The 14,984-nt window shown below is 39.4% G+C and overlaps 1 protein-coding gene across 2 annotated transcripts in view; it reads right to left on the bottom strand.

Annotated features, from left to right (window-relative positions):
* Positions 1-14,984, bottom strand: part of ANO6 (anoctamin 6) — a 200,186-nt gene that overhangs the window by 89,609 nt on the left and 95,593 nt on the right. The window lies entirely within an intron of this gene.

The raw sequence follows: 14,984 nt of genomic DNA, 5'->3' as shown, positions 1-14,984 counted from the left end.
AGGTAATATTCCTGTCTTTTCCACCATGGAGTGGGGGCAGGTTTCTTGCTAGTATTCAAAACGTATCCCATTTAGCAGGTTCCTTCACCTGTGGAGTGCATGCTGCTGGCCTAACTCAGAACACCCCCCATCACAGTGCCGTTTAACCAAGGATTCCAATCACAAATTAACACCCATAAACTTGAAGAGTATTTAAAGCTATACACAAATGCTAAGCCCTGTCTTTTTCAATTCAGCCACAAAGTCCTTCAGGCTCCTTCCATTTCTCTTTTTTTTTTTTTTTTTTTTTAATTTTTTAAATGTTTATTCTTGAGGGAGAGAGACAGAGTATGAGTGTGGAAGGGGCAGAGAGAGAAGGAAACACAGACTCCGTAGCAGGCTCCAGGCTCTGAGCTGTCAGTACAGAGTATGATGCAAGGCTCAAACCCACAAGCCGTGAGATCATGACCTGAGCTGAAGTCGGACGCTTAACTGACAGAGCCACCCAGGTGCCCCGATTTCTCTTCCTTTCAATGAGGATGTTACTATTGGTGACAATCAGGGCAGTTGCTAGAGGAAACTTTTACACAGAAGGGGGAAAAAATGAAAAATTTCCTTGCAGTGACAAAGGGGGAGGTGAACTGGGGTGGAATTTAGTCATGAAAACCTGGTCATCATTACAGATGTCTGAAAAGTATACAAAAGCCACTTGTTCTCTGTAGCCCACATTCTGTTGCCTTCGGTGGCATCCAGCAGGACTCATCGAAGGTCTGAAGGAGGAGATCTGGAATAAGACCCACATCTGCACGACGCACTGGGCACTCTCCCTTGCATGGCCCTTGCTCAGCCACACAGGCTGGCTGGCAGCTCCAGGATAGTCTGGTCTGCGTGCACGTCTTTCCTGTGTGACAGAAGACCATGGTCCTTTATTTGGAGGAAAGCCTCAATGACCTGGCAACAGCTGTCTGTGTGAAATAACTAGGTCAAACTCTGATATGGTTTTACTGGAATGCAATGCTAGGGAAAAGGGCACCAGGTTTGTGCTGCTGTGAAATCCAGGTTTCCCATCGCTTGGCAGAAGGCTCTGCTAGGCAACTGGGAGAAAGGGAGAAACTCAGTGTAGGGTTGGAAAGAATACATAACAAAAAAGAAATCTGGCCTGGTCTGAATTTTAAAAGACTGACTTATAAACAAAACTTTTTTTTTTTTTTTTTTTTTTTTTTTTTTTTTTACGGATGGATTTTTCAGTAATAATTCTACTCCAGGCCTAACTCACCCATCAGGACACTGAAATAATAGAGAACTAAAAAGTAATTCCTTTCTTACAGTTTTGCTTTATATGAAGTAAAATTTTAATAGTCTCTCATGATAAATACTGATACACTTCTTTAAATGACTGATTATTCAGTGATGAAGTATTCAAGTCCTGACCTCTATGCCTTTCTTGGTACCTACTCAAAACCTTATCTTTACTGTTTTCTACCAAGTCAAATGGCATCAAGATGAAATACAAAAACTCTGAAACCAGACGTTTTTCCAAAGAAGACATACAGATGGCTAACAGACACACGAAAAGATGTTCAACATGACTTATCATCAGGGACATACAAAGCAAAACTATAATGACATACCACTTCACGCCTATCAGAATGACTAAAATTAACAACACATGAAACAACAAGTGCTGGTGAGGCTGCAGAAAAAGGGGAACCCTCTTTCAGTGTTGTTGGGAATGCAAACTGATGCAGTCACTCTGGAAAACAGTATAGAGGTTCCTCAAACTGTTAAAAATAGAACTACCCTAGGATCCAGCAATTGTACTACTAGGGAGGTATTAACCCAAAGGATACAAAAATACTGATTCGAAGGGATACATGCCCCCCCGATGTTTACAGCAGCATTATCAACAAGAGCCAAATTATGGAAAGAGTCCAAATTCCATCAAATGATGAATGGATAAAGAAGATGTGATACACACACACACACACACACACACACACACACACACACACACACACACACAATGGAATATTACTCAGCCATCAAAAAGAATGAAATCTTGTCATTTGCAATGACGTGGATGGAGCTAGAGAGTACTATACTAAGTGAAATAAGTCAGAGAAATACCGTATGATTTCACTCATACATGGAATTTAAACAAAACAGACGAACATAGGGGAAAACAAAAAGAGAGAGAGAGGCAAGCCAGAAAATAGACTCTTAACTAAAGAGAACAAACTGAGGGTTACTGGAGGGGATGTGTGGGGGGTGGGGGGAATGGTAATAAGGAGGGCGCTTGTTGTGATGAGCACCACACATTGTAAGTAAGTGATGAATCACTAAATTCTACACCTGGAACTAATATTATACTGTGTTAACTAACTGGAATTTAAATAAAAACTTGGAAAAACAAAAACAAAAATACCCTGAAGGCCAATCTTTCCTGTTCAGCAGCTTAAGTTTAAAAACACTTGAAGAGAGGTTGAAAATTTATCAGGTAAAATTATTTTAGAGATCATGGCTTCTGTATGGTTACTGACTTCCCCACTAGGACGACCCCACTAGGGTGTTAGGCAAATGTCTCAAATGTCGAGGAAGTAAACAGTCTCTAGCTGTTAATACGTCTTTCTGGAAAAATATCAACTAAAAATCCAATTACAGTTTGGAGTCTATACTATATTCTACCTGTTCATACCCAATGCCCTCTCTGGTTCCGAAGATGTTAGATCTCACCCACCTAGCATTCAGTTACTCCTGGGTAGCCACTTGACCTAATGCTGTACTGAAAGTTAAAGGCTACAGAGGTTAAAAAAAACGCCACCCACGTTCATTGTCAGTACACCAGAACTGGTGGCAACCACTGTGAAATAGTGACCTGACTACCTCTGCCTTTGGCTGCTGCCTTTGACATTTCATACTTGGGATGCAGAGGAGACATACAGGTCTGAGCAGTAACAGCTTGGCTGAGGAGAGCAGGAGAGGGAATAAGAAGGGAGGTCAGGTGTGATTCATACAAGCGATGTTTTCCAGGCCTCCCTCCTCTCAGCTGGCTTCTTTCCTCCTTTTATTTATGGGGCGGCTCCTTCAACAAAAGAGCCCCACAGGGCAGGATCCTCCTTAACCAAATCAGGATAAAAAATGCAAGCAACAAAATACTGTGCCCAGTGCTTTTAAGCTACAGTCGTGAATTTAAGAACATGAAAATTTTTTGCTCTTGGCTAAGAAGTACGAGTGGGTGCTGGTCCTGTACCTGGAGTCTGGTTCAGGCCTCCATAGTATAGGACAAGCGATTGAGAAAGAATGTCCTAGTGGACACAAAGACAGATCCAAAGATGGTAATTAATTACTTAGCAGGAAAATTTCTCATAAGTAATCTCTGAATGAAATGAGGCATTAGACCTCTCCTTGAATAGATGCTTCAGGCAAATGAAGGGTGACATGATGAGGTCTCTCTTCTAGGTGGGGAAAGAAGGACCAGGGTAAAAGAGGACCTAGGAAACAGGCATCACTGTTTCCTGAGTGTCACTGCTCTGTGGCATTTAGGTTAGTTCTAGGTGAGCAGCCTGTCTCACTTAGCACCCTTCTGAAATCCCTGATATCAGCACTTGGTAAATCCACAACATAACTTGCTGCTTAACATTTGTTCAATCTCATATTTCTCAAGTGTCCACAAAATCAGGTCCCCAAATAACCCTGCAAAACACAAGACTGGAAGTTCCATTTCACAATAGAGGCATCTAATTTCGAGAGCTTAAAATGCTGAACTTAAGTTATTTGTCCAAGATCTGCATAAAAAGCAGTGTAATTGGTATTTTTGCTCAAACTCTTATTTATGTGTAAGGGTGTTTGAAACTTGCCTTGGACAGCAAGTGATATTCTGATTGTATCTCCAGAATTTTCAAATAGTCTACTCCTGATCTGATATGGTTGTCATTTACTATGATACTGGAGAGTAGTCCAAGCTCATTTGGGCAATGGTGTCGACCTTTATACAAAGCAGGATACAAAAAAGTCTTAAGATCTAACGATAATAGTTGAGGAATTACATGACGAAAAATAAACAATATCAAAACACTCACAATTAAAGAGCAACTGATATGTAAACGTGGAAAAAAACACGTGGCTCTCTGTAGTCTTTAACACCTCCTTAAGTAAAACAAAACTAATTAACTAAATCCAAGAAGGACACAACAGGAAAAAAAGCAAGCTTTAATCATGGCAGAGAACTAAAGTGAAAATATTGGATCTCTGATTTTTCAGTAAACTCTGAATCCATGCATGTAGCAAGTTCTAGGGAAACCAAACTTTTGAAGCAAAAGCCTTTGTGTAAATATTTAGATCTCACAAAACACAGAGCACAATGAAACTTTATTTGCAGGCCATACAGTTATAAATGAGATATACTCTGTTTTCCCTAACTGTGGGAGAGTGCAGGCAGATTCAAAGCATAAGTAATCGTGGGACATTTTTACTTTATACAATTGTGCACAAAGCGAAGAGACCAGGACCAATTTGTTCCTTTGAGGAGAGCTCCTCCTCAGCCCATAAGAACATGTAATAGTGAGAAAATGCAAAGTAGAAAGAAAAATGACAAGCACTGTCCATATGGAAGGATTGATGCTGAAGGTGGAAAGACTAGTATTGTGGGGAGCAGGGTTGAAGAAGAGGAAATAACCTGTTAGTTAACAGAGATAAAGAGACATATGTGGACACACAAGGGAGCCAAGGAGGAAACCAGCTCAGTAACTGGTGTATTACAGGGGATGAATAAGTGTGTTTTTTGACTGGACTCAGGCGTCCAGGAATGTTGATGGGAGGGAAGTGCAGTGGACAGAGGGCCCATTCAAGGAGGAGGGGGTATCCAGAAGCGAGAACTCTAGGTTGGTTTTAGAGTCAAGCATGTCAGGATGTTCCATGAACATCCCTTGATGGTGACTCTGTAATGATCAAGGTGTACTCAAGAGTGAACCAGAATATTTGTACAAATCACAGTCTCTTTCCCCACTCTGTTATCCACACTATTAGCTTCTGAAGACTAGTGGCCGGGTCTTGTTCCAACCCTGAGTTCTCTGCTGAGCATTGCAGGTAGCAGGAGCTCAGTTTACTTTTTTCTTAGAATAAAAATAACCTCTTTTTTTCCCCCTGATAATAAAAGTAATATATACTAACTGCTAAAAAATTCTGAAGATGCAGCAAAGTAAAAAAGGAAAAAAAACAGAAGTCATACGTAATCCAACCTCGTAGAGCTGAGCTTAATATTTTGCATCCTTTCAGGTTTTCCCTCTCTCTCACATACACACTCCCCAAAATGGTACCATACCCTACATACTGTTTTATAAACATCTATCACATTTTTCTAGCTTGATATTAAAGCTCTGAGTCATGCTTAATCACTACAATATAAACATTTCCTCCACTGATGAACACATAAATTGTTTCCAATTTGCTGCTTTTATAAACACCGCTGCAATGAGCATCCTTGTACATATGTATCTGTGCACATGTTCAATTACTATTTCCTTAGGCTAAGTTCTAGAAGCAGATTTTAAGTGGCACGGCTTTTTCAAGAGCTTTTGATGTATACAGTGCCAAATTTTCATCCGTGATATTTATAATAAATGAACACTTCCACCAGCAGAGCACATGAAAGTCTCCTTTCCCACCCTTACCAGATTTCTGTTAGTTTCACTGTCTCCTTGAGAGTCAAAATATTTTTTTTCATTTGTACTTTTTAATTAGGGAGCACCAACATTTTTATGGGTACTGCCCAAATGAATTACTGCTTTTGTGAAATGCCAATTACCATTCTTGACCTAAATGAACTATCTCATTATTTAATCTCTATTCAGTAGATTCTCTTGGGTTTTACTGATGAGATCCTAAAAACCATGCAGGCAAATGGGGTGAGTTGATGAATGGCGATATAAAAGGGGTCCATAAAATTACCAACTAAATCCCAAAAAGGAAAAGGGACAAATATTTTAGGGTACTGTCAATCAGTCCTGGGTTCAACAACGTTGACATGTCTGAAATTCAGACATGGAATTGGAATGTGCTGATACAAATTTTAGAGATCACTGCCCCAGGTTGACATACTTTCCCTTACAGCTTCCATGCCACCTTTGTAACTACCACATATCAGTTATATATCTTTACTCAAAACTTTTTTAGAGCTTAATACTTATTTAGTTTATAAGTGATTTTTGTTGAAAGTCAAAAATTGATGTACAAATTCCTAAAAAACAGTCTTGCATGGCTATAACCAGTTCCCAAATAGCTGAGCTTACTAGTTTCCATAATTTGTCCACAGGGATATGGTTCACTTATAAATATCATTAGATTGTGCCTAAAGATGCTGCTGCTCCTTTTTATTTTATTTTATTTTTTTGGTTATACACACAAGGGAATGTTCACATGCCGGCAGCCTCTTCATTTGGTACATGCATTTTGCTTTTGTTTCCTTTTGCTTGTGTTAAACTCTGGAGTTCTATTATTAGAACATCACATTTAAGGTGCTGGATGAGTATAAAGGCCGTAATACCTTAAGCATAATTATTGTTAAGTACTTCCCTGCAGGCCATGCCATGGAAACAGTAGTTTGATTAAATAAAGTTCTCATATGGCTTTAAATATTCTTAAAATTTCTGAAGCAAGTTTGACGAAATATGAAAATAGAACTTTTAATGACCTTTAAAATAAGACTTCCTTAAAAGGAGTTAAGTAACTAGGGTTTCAGGAAGATTGCAGGAAGATGCTCAGTTAGCAGCGTCCTCCTAGGGGAGGGACTCTGCCTGAACCTTTTCCTCAATCCCACAGTCAAATGTGAGACAGGGGATTGGGATTTTTATTAACAAGACTACACGGATGGTTGGTTGGTTGGTTGGTTGGTTTTTGCTCTCCCGTTATCCCACCATTTTAAAACCCCTGTTTAGCCTTCTTTAAAGGTGATCTGCAGAAAAGAAGAATAAGAAAAGTCACAAAAGAAAAAAAAAAAACAACAGTGTGAAAATGCCTATAGTGGTTATTTTCATATTCTTCCTTTTCTAGAAGAAGCCATCACCTGTTTGCACAGTTCTCATCTGATAATGGTAACAGTGGTGAACTGTGAGAGAGATTAAGCTGCAAAATATTCCCAATAAAGTCTTAGATAAAGTGATAGACATGATAAAACAAGACAAGTGATGTATGAGGATATTTCTGAAAGGGAATGATTATCCTCCTAGAGGCTAACCTCTTAAGGTTTCAACATCCCCAAAGTGTCCTGCTTTTGCTTTAATACCACATTATGTATTTAACATTCTTAAATATGTTTTGAATCTGTTAGCATCTTCAGTTTGTACTACCTCTTGAGGAAAAATGTTGTATAGGTTTTCCCACCTAGGCAGGATGGCTGTCCTAAATTACACTTTTTGGATGTTTAAGAAATAACTCCCAATCTTCTATTCTGGAATCAGAACCAAAATAATACTGCTACAACCAGATCCCTCATGATTTAGTGGACTTTCACAATATTCCATCTACAATGTTCAGATCATTAGTCTCAAGGTAAAATAGTTTTCACGTGACTTCATAATCACAGGTTTCCTTCCACCTTCCCTCCTATTCCGCTTAGTCAACCACACACTTCAACTGGCTTTCACACATGTAAGTACTTTCAGTACTTGGAAAACTACCCAGTTATGATGAAAAAATATTTACTGGTAGTTACCATATCCATAGCTATGAACTACTCACCTTTCTTAGTCACCTGAGTCACATGTGACCAGGGTGACTGGTCCCTGAATATGCATGCTTGTGAATGAAAACCTTATCCCCTAGCGGGTGATTATAATCTGAGAATGAAAAGAAAATGGAGATTCAAATTGGCCATTCAGACTGTCAAGCTGAGGAAGCTAACAAAGGTATCACCGAGGGTGTAACTGAGGCAATGAATCACACTCTTTACTAGGATCATGTATAATTCTTCTTTTGCAGACTCCCTTAAAGTTATAATCCGTCACTCCCAGAGGCTCTTCATCTTTCACAGGATGTTTCCATTTCTAGTCTAAGAATTGCCCCGGGTTATTTTTAGCTTTTCAGTTGCTCTGTGTTTGCACCACTAGAGTCCTGTCATCAACAGTTATCCCCCCATGGACTGTTATGTCCCATGTCCATAATCTTCTCAGACTACTTCTCTGACAACTGATGTTTACAAACTCATTCAAAGCGAGAGAAAGAAAAAGAAATCAGAGCATCTAGTGCCCAGCAAAGCAAAGAATTGTGACATTGCCTATCAGCTGGTTGTTTTATAGAGATAGAACTTTTTTTTCCTTTAACTCACTAGTAGTTTACAAGAATGGCTGTTCTTTGTGGTATGAAAATGAGAATACACAGAGGTTTCCAAAACAAAATTTAAAAAACCACAGGACTCATTCAAAACAATGGCACAAATGGGGCACCTGAGTGGCTCAATCGGTTAAGCATCTAACTTCGGCTCAGGTCATAATCCCACCATTCATGGGTTCAAGCCCTGTGTCAGGCTCTCTACTGACAGCTCAGAGCCTGGAGCTTGCTTCGGATTCTGTCTCCCTCTCTCTCTGCCCCTCCCCTGCTAGCACTCCGTCTCTGTCTCTCAAAAATGAATAAAAACGTTAAAAACATTTAAAAAATAATAAAACAATGGCACAAAAGTTTGAAACTGACTGTAGATAATAAATAACACTTTACAAAACTTCTTCCAGCCCATTGTTGGGAATTTTCAAGAAATAAAGTTCTCTCAGGAAATGTATTTTTAAATAAACATTATACCAATTAAAAAAATGTTACTTTAGCCTTTTTGTGCTCTAAATTTTCTCAAACACAGTACACAGTATTTTTTGAGATCTTTTAAAAGGATATTGAACATAACTTAGCTATTATTATTACTGAGGTAAACGTGAAGGAAGCCCCCCAATAAGAATAAAGAACATAGGGGCGCCTGGGTGGCGCAGTCGGTTAAGCGTCCGACTTCAGCCAGGTCACGATCTCGCGGTCCGTGAGTTCGAGCCCCACGTCAGGCTCTGGGCTGATGGCTCAGAGCCTGGAGCCTGTTTCCGATTCTGTGTCTCCCTCTCTCTCTGCCCCTTCCCCGTTCATGCTATGTCTCTCTCTGTCCCAAAAATAAATAAAAAACGTTGAAAGAAAAAAAAAAAAAAAAAAAAGAAAAAAAGAATAAAGAACATAGGCTTTGTTATCCAGCTGAGCCCATTTCAAAACACAACTCTGCCACATACAAAGCAGTGTACCTTTGTGTATATATTTTATTTCTTTAAAAGTATTCATCTGTGAAGAGGAGAAAATCATAGAAATGCATGGTTATTGTGAAGATTAAGTACAACGATACATGAAAAGCAATAGCAGAGAGCCTGGAACGCACAAAAAATGTGAGCTGTTAGTTTTCTCTAACATGTGACAGTTCTTTATTAATTACTAGCTGTGTTGCGTGCATTCACATAATCTATAATCCTGAGGAATTTGCACCCACATCTTGCTTTTTCTGACATTACTCTGGTTATGAATAGTCATTTCGTTCGATATCACTTTACCTATTTTTTTTTTTAATTTTAATTGTAATTTTTGAGAGAAAGAGTGAGAGAGAGACAGAGCAAGAGTAGGGGAGGGGCAGAGTGAGAGGTAGACATAGAATGGGAAGCAAGCTCCAGGCACAGAGCCTGACACAGGGCTTGAACTCACAAACCCGTGAGATGATGACCTGAGCCGAAGTCAGAGGCTTAACTGACTGAAACACTCTCATTTTACCTATTTTTAGTAGGTATTTCACTACCCTTTTACTTGCTGCTTCTCATCTGCTTTGAATTGGGAAACCAGAATAACTGAATTTATTTAATTTGAAATTTAACCTTGGTACTTTGGTTTTCAATGTCAGAGTCTTTTTAGCTTTCTTAAGGTTCTCAGTAAAATGTGACTGATGTAGAGTCCTATCCTATCAATGAACAAAATATGTGAAGGATTAATAGATTATCATTACATTATATTCTTCTCCCTGTGATATAATGATTTAAGAATCATCCACGGTTCCTGAAAATGCTTCACAGGCATAAAGGCGAAATGGGTATCCTATTAATGAAGGTGACTTTTGGACCCCACCCAAGGGTGGGGGACTGGCTGCCATGTGATTAGAGAATTGGAATTTTCAGGCTCCCCCATCACCTCCAAGGATGGGGGACAGGCTGGAGTTTGAATTGGCCGATGGCCAAAGACTTAGTCAATCATGGGCATGCAATGAGGTCTCCACAAAAACCAAAAGAACTGGGTTTGGAGAGCTTCTAGGTCAGTGAACATATGGGGATGAGAGGAGGGTCGCATACCCAGAGAAGACACAGGAGCTCCATGCTCTTTCCCCCTACCTTGCCCTATGTATTGCCTCATCTGGTTGTTGATTCATGTCCTTTAATAAACCGGTAAATATAAGTAAATGTTTCCCTGAGTTGTGTGAGCTGCTCCAGCAAATTAGTTGAACCTAAAAAGGAGGTTGTTGGAAGCCCCAATCTGTAGCCAGTTGGTCAGAAGCACCGGTAACAGCCTGAGGTTTGCCACTGGAGTCTGAAGTGGGATGTGGAAAGCAATTTTGTAGGACTGAGTCCTTAACCTGTGCAATCTGATGCTATCTCCTGGTAGACAGTGTCAGAATTGACTTGAATTCTCTGATACCCAACTGGTGTGCAAGAATCACTTAGTGTTTGGGCATTGGGGAATAACCCTTCACATTGGAATTGGTATTAGGAACCCTAAAAGACTCTCCCACTGTCAACCTCTTTCAAAAAAGGTCTTCTGATATCTGGCATTAAATAGAATGAAAATAGTAAGATTAATGAATTATAAAGAAAGAGAGAAGAGAATCAGGCCAGAGAAAGAAGAAGTAAGAAATGTACTAACCACTGGGACAAGTGTAATTGTTATGATTTTAATATGATATTTGGCACAAAGCCTCCTGGCTCCAGGTCAAAAAGGAAATGTGTTCAATGATCCAGTTCTTGATATCAGAAAAAAGGGAAGCATTCTGATTTTGGGGAGAGGAAAAAGTCTCAAGTGAGACCTTATATAGAAACACCCAGTTTTGTTCATTTCCCTAACAATGTCCTTGGCAAGGAAATGGGGTTATAAAATATAATATGCAAGTAACCTTTGACTTTTTCTTCTTTAGTTCTCATATCACTTCTACTTTTGAAGCAATTGGTCTACATTTCACTCTGGTCCATCTACTGCCATCTCTCCAGCCTGTATTTTTTTTCCCCCAATGTTTTTACAGAGAGAGACAGAGCGTGAGCGGGGGAGGGGCAGAGAAAGAGGGAGACACAGAATCCAAAACAGGCTCCAGGCTCTGAGCTGTCAGCACAAAACCTGATGCAGGGCTCGAACCCACAAACTGGGAGATCATGACCTGAGCTTAAGTTGGACCCTTACCCAACTGAGCCACCCAGGCACCCCTCTCTAGTCTGCATTCTTGACGCTCACAAACTAAATTAATATTCCAATCAGTCTCCTTGCATCCAGTTGTCCTGATTGTCAAATTTACCTTATACACTTTCGCCGTATGGATGGTCCTAAACCAACATGTTCATGTCACAGGATTCAAAAACCTTCAATTACTCCCTGTGACTTCTGGAAAAAACGCAAACTTTTCTGATAGGTATTCAAGATTCCCCCGTAGTATCATCATATCCCATATTTTATAAATAATCACTCACTCTCCATTCTTAACCCTCCAACCCAAACATCCTTTCTCATCAGTGTTTTGGCCACATCATGCTGCTTCCTGCCTCTACTCCTTTACTCACATGATTTCCCTTCCTAAAATCCCTTTCCCTTCTCTTTCCCACCTATCAAAATCTTAATTCTGCTTTAAGGTCTAAGTCCATTCGCTCATGAAGCCTTCCTAACAATGGGTTTCTGTTTCTTTCTTTCTTACACTACTGTCTATGCCAACGCATGTGTGTTCTGAGGACCTCTGGGAATTCCTGATACCTTTTCAGGGGGCCCATAGGGTCACAACCATTTTTATAATACTAAGATGTTATCTATTTTCCTCACTGTGTTAACACCGGCAATGATGGTGCAAAAACAATGGCGGGTAAAATTCCCAGCATCTTAGCAAACTCAGCAGTGGCACCAAACTGGCTTACTTGTCATTGTATTCTTTACCACTGCATACAGTAGAGTCACTTCACTTAAGAATGTTCTTGATGAAGCTGTAACAATGACTAACATTATTAAATCCTGACCCTTGAGTACCGGGCTTTTCAACATTCTGTGTGAAGAAATGGAAGTACCCATAAAGCACTTCTCATGCACACTGTAGTATGATGGCTGTCTTGAGGAAAAGTGCTTATATAATTTTTCAGTTGCCAATTTTTTTTCACAGATACCACTTTACTTGACAGATAACTAACAAAATTCAGTTGTATAGACTTGGATATTTGGTAGATATTTTGCAGAAAATGAACAAAGTGAAACTGTCATTTCAGGAGAAACAACTGACAATATTTATTGCTTATGATAAAATTCAAGTTTTCAAACAAGTATTAGAATTTAGGACAACTTGTATTCACCACTGTGCACTTCACAGCTTCCCAATATTCCTTAGCTTCACTGGGTGAGACTGGGGCTGTGTTAACAAACGTCATTTTTTTCACCTTGTATAACAAAATGGGTCAACATTTGTAAGAGCTACTTAACTCAGTGAACCAATGTTTTCAACTGCCCTGTGAATAGTGATAAAAATTAGGCTTGGGTAAAGATCCATTCAAAATGCAAGACAGGTTTTTAATATACAAAAATTTGTTGATATGGTTTCACATTTCATATTACAACGAACCTTTAAGATGCTACTTACCTGTCAAGTTTCAATGTGGTATCAAAGAATATCTAGAATTACCTGAAAAGACTATAAACAACTCTCTTTTCTGACCACCTATTTGTGTAAGGCTGGGTCTACTTCACATACTTCAACCAAAACAACACACTGGAACTTTTAACTACAGAAACAGATATTAAGAATCCAGCTGCCTTCTCTTAAAGAGATGTGTAAAATACATGTGTAATGCTCTTCTTACTATGTTGTTTTAAAAAAAAAAGTTATTTTCTATTAAAATGTTTTATGTTTATATATATTGAGTTTATTAGTTTTAAGTAAATTAATACATTTAATTTTTTTCAGTTTTAAGTTCTACTATAGTAAATATCAATATACCCACATGAAAAGCTCTTTGGGGTCCATACTTTAAGAGTATAAAGTGAAAGAATATAAAACCTTTAGAACCACCATTTCACACCATTCATTCTGGCTCTTAATTTTCCATTATATAAATTATAATAATAGTATGATACAATACCTATAGAGTACGTCATCTATTTTTATGTATGCATATTATCATTTTTATTGGATTATAACAATAAAGAGAAAAAAAAATCCTGCTTTTTCTTTTTAACTTATAGCCCCCAGGAAAGTAAGCCAACAGATAGATACTTGCTATATTGACTTGAGATCACATTCAAGTCAAAGTGTTTAACAGAACCATGTTATACAAGTTTGGTTGGTTTCCAAAAGCTGCTCCAGAAGGCTTGAAAAATTTAAGACCACATTCCATCCCAATGCAGTTGTCAGGTTCTTTATTCCATTAAAGTTTTTAATCATTACATTGTATTCCATTGAAATAAAGTACTTCCCTTCTCTCTTTACACATGTGGCCCCCACTCCCTAGAATCTCTCCCTTTCCTTAGCCAACTCCTCCTTATGGAGCCCTTCCTTGAGCTCCCTGGCTAGCTTAGCTCTCCTCCTCATATACCCTCAGAGCACCTTATATTCCTCCTTAAATGTCACATCTCACAATTTTAATTGTGTAGTTATTCGTGTAATTATTTGATTAATGTCTGTTTCTCTCACTAGAATATATGCCCCAAGGGATATTTCAGTGATATTTCCCAATAGTACCTGCTTAATAGGGTTATAGAAATACTAAATGGATAAATATTATTAAATAAATCAACTGAAATTAATTAACCCTTTATCCTGTGATATTTTGTAATATTACAGATAAAGCAACAGGGGGGAAATTATGTTACGCATCACAGAAGAAAGTATCTGATTTCTGCTTTTCAAGGAAGTGGTTAGAGAATAGAGACGCGGGTGGCAAAAGTGGCGACGGGACTGTGAGAGTCCAGGTAAGACAGGTAGTGACCTTGTCTGAGGGGGGAGCAACAGAAGTGAAGACACAGAGACAGACAAGCTGTAACTTACACTTAGAAATAGCAGGTTAGGGGCACCTGGGTGGCTCAGTCGGTTAAGCGTCCCACTCCTGACCTCGGCTTAGGTCATGATAGCGTGGTTTTGTGGGTTCAAGCCCCAAGTCGGGCGCTGGCGCTGACCACACAGAACCTGCTTGGGATTCTCTGTCTCAGCCCCTCTCCCACTCATGCTCTAAATAAATAAATAAATACATACATACATACATAAATAATAAATTTAAAGAAACAGCAGATCGGGAACAATATCAGGAGGAGGAGTCTGAGGTTTCTGGCTTGAGCAGCTGAGAGGATGGTGATTATATTTTGTGCATGTACCAAAATGCACAAAACTGAAAAAGCAGTATGGGTAGGAGGGGAGACCAATAAGAGTCTGTGAGATTTCCAAGCGGAGATATCAGGGGCCTGAGGTTGAGAGGAAAGAGCTAAGACTGTGAGTAGAATCTTGGGAGCTGTTAACACAGAGGTCTGCGGTAACTGAAGCTAGGGAAGCCCGTGTGAGGACAGCCGGCGAGAAAAGAGGAGCTGCGGACATCTGCCTGACAGGAAGGGTTTAGGTGGACAAGGGGAAAGCAAGAAGGTATAGAAGTGGCCAACCCTAAGATCAGTGTTGGTTCCCTTCTCCTCCATTTCCCATCTCTCTCCCTTCTTTCCCCTCTTCCTGCACTGCCCGCCCTGCCTGGGACGGTACGACTAGTCTACTAACTGGACTGCTTGCCTTCTTT

Source organism: Panthera onca, chromosome B4 (genome assembly GCF_046562875.1).
Source record: "Panthera onca isolate mPanOnc1 chromosome B4, mPanOnc1 haplotype 2, whole genome shotgun sequence".
In the NCBI taxonomy this organism is placed as follows: Eukaryota; Metazoa; Chordata; class Mammalia; order Carnivora; family Felidae; genus Panthera; species Panthera onca.
Note: the sequence above shows the minus strand (reverse complement) of the source record. Positions and strands in the feature narration are given on the sequence as shown.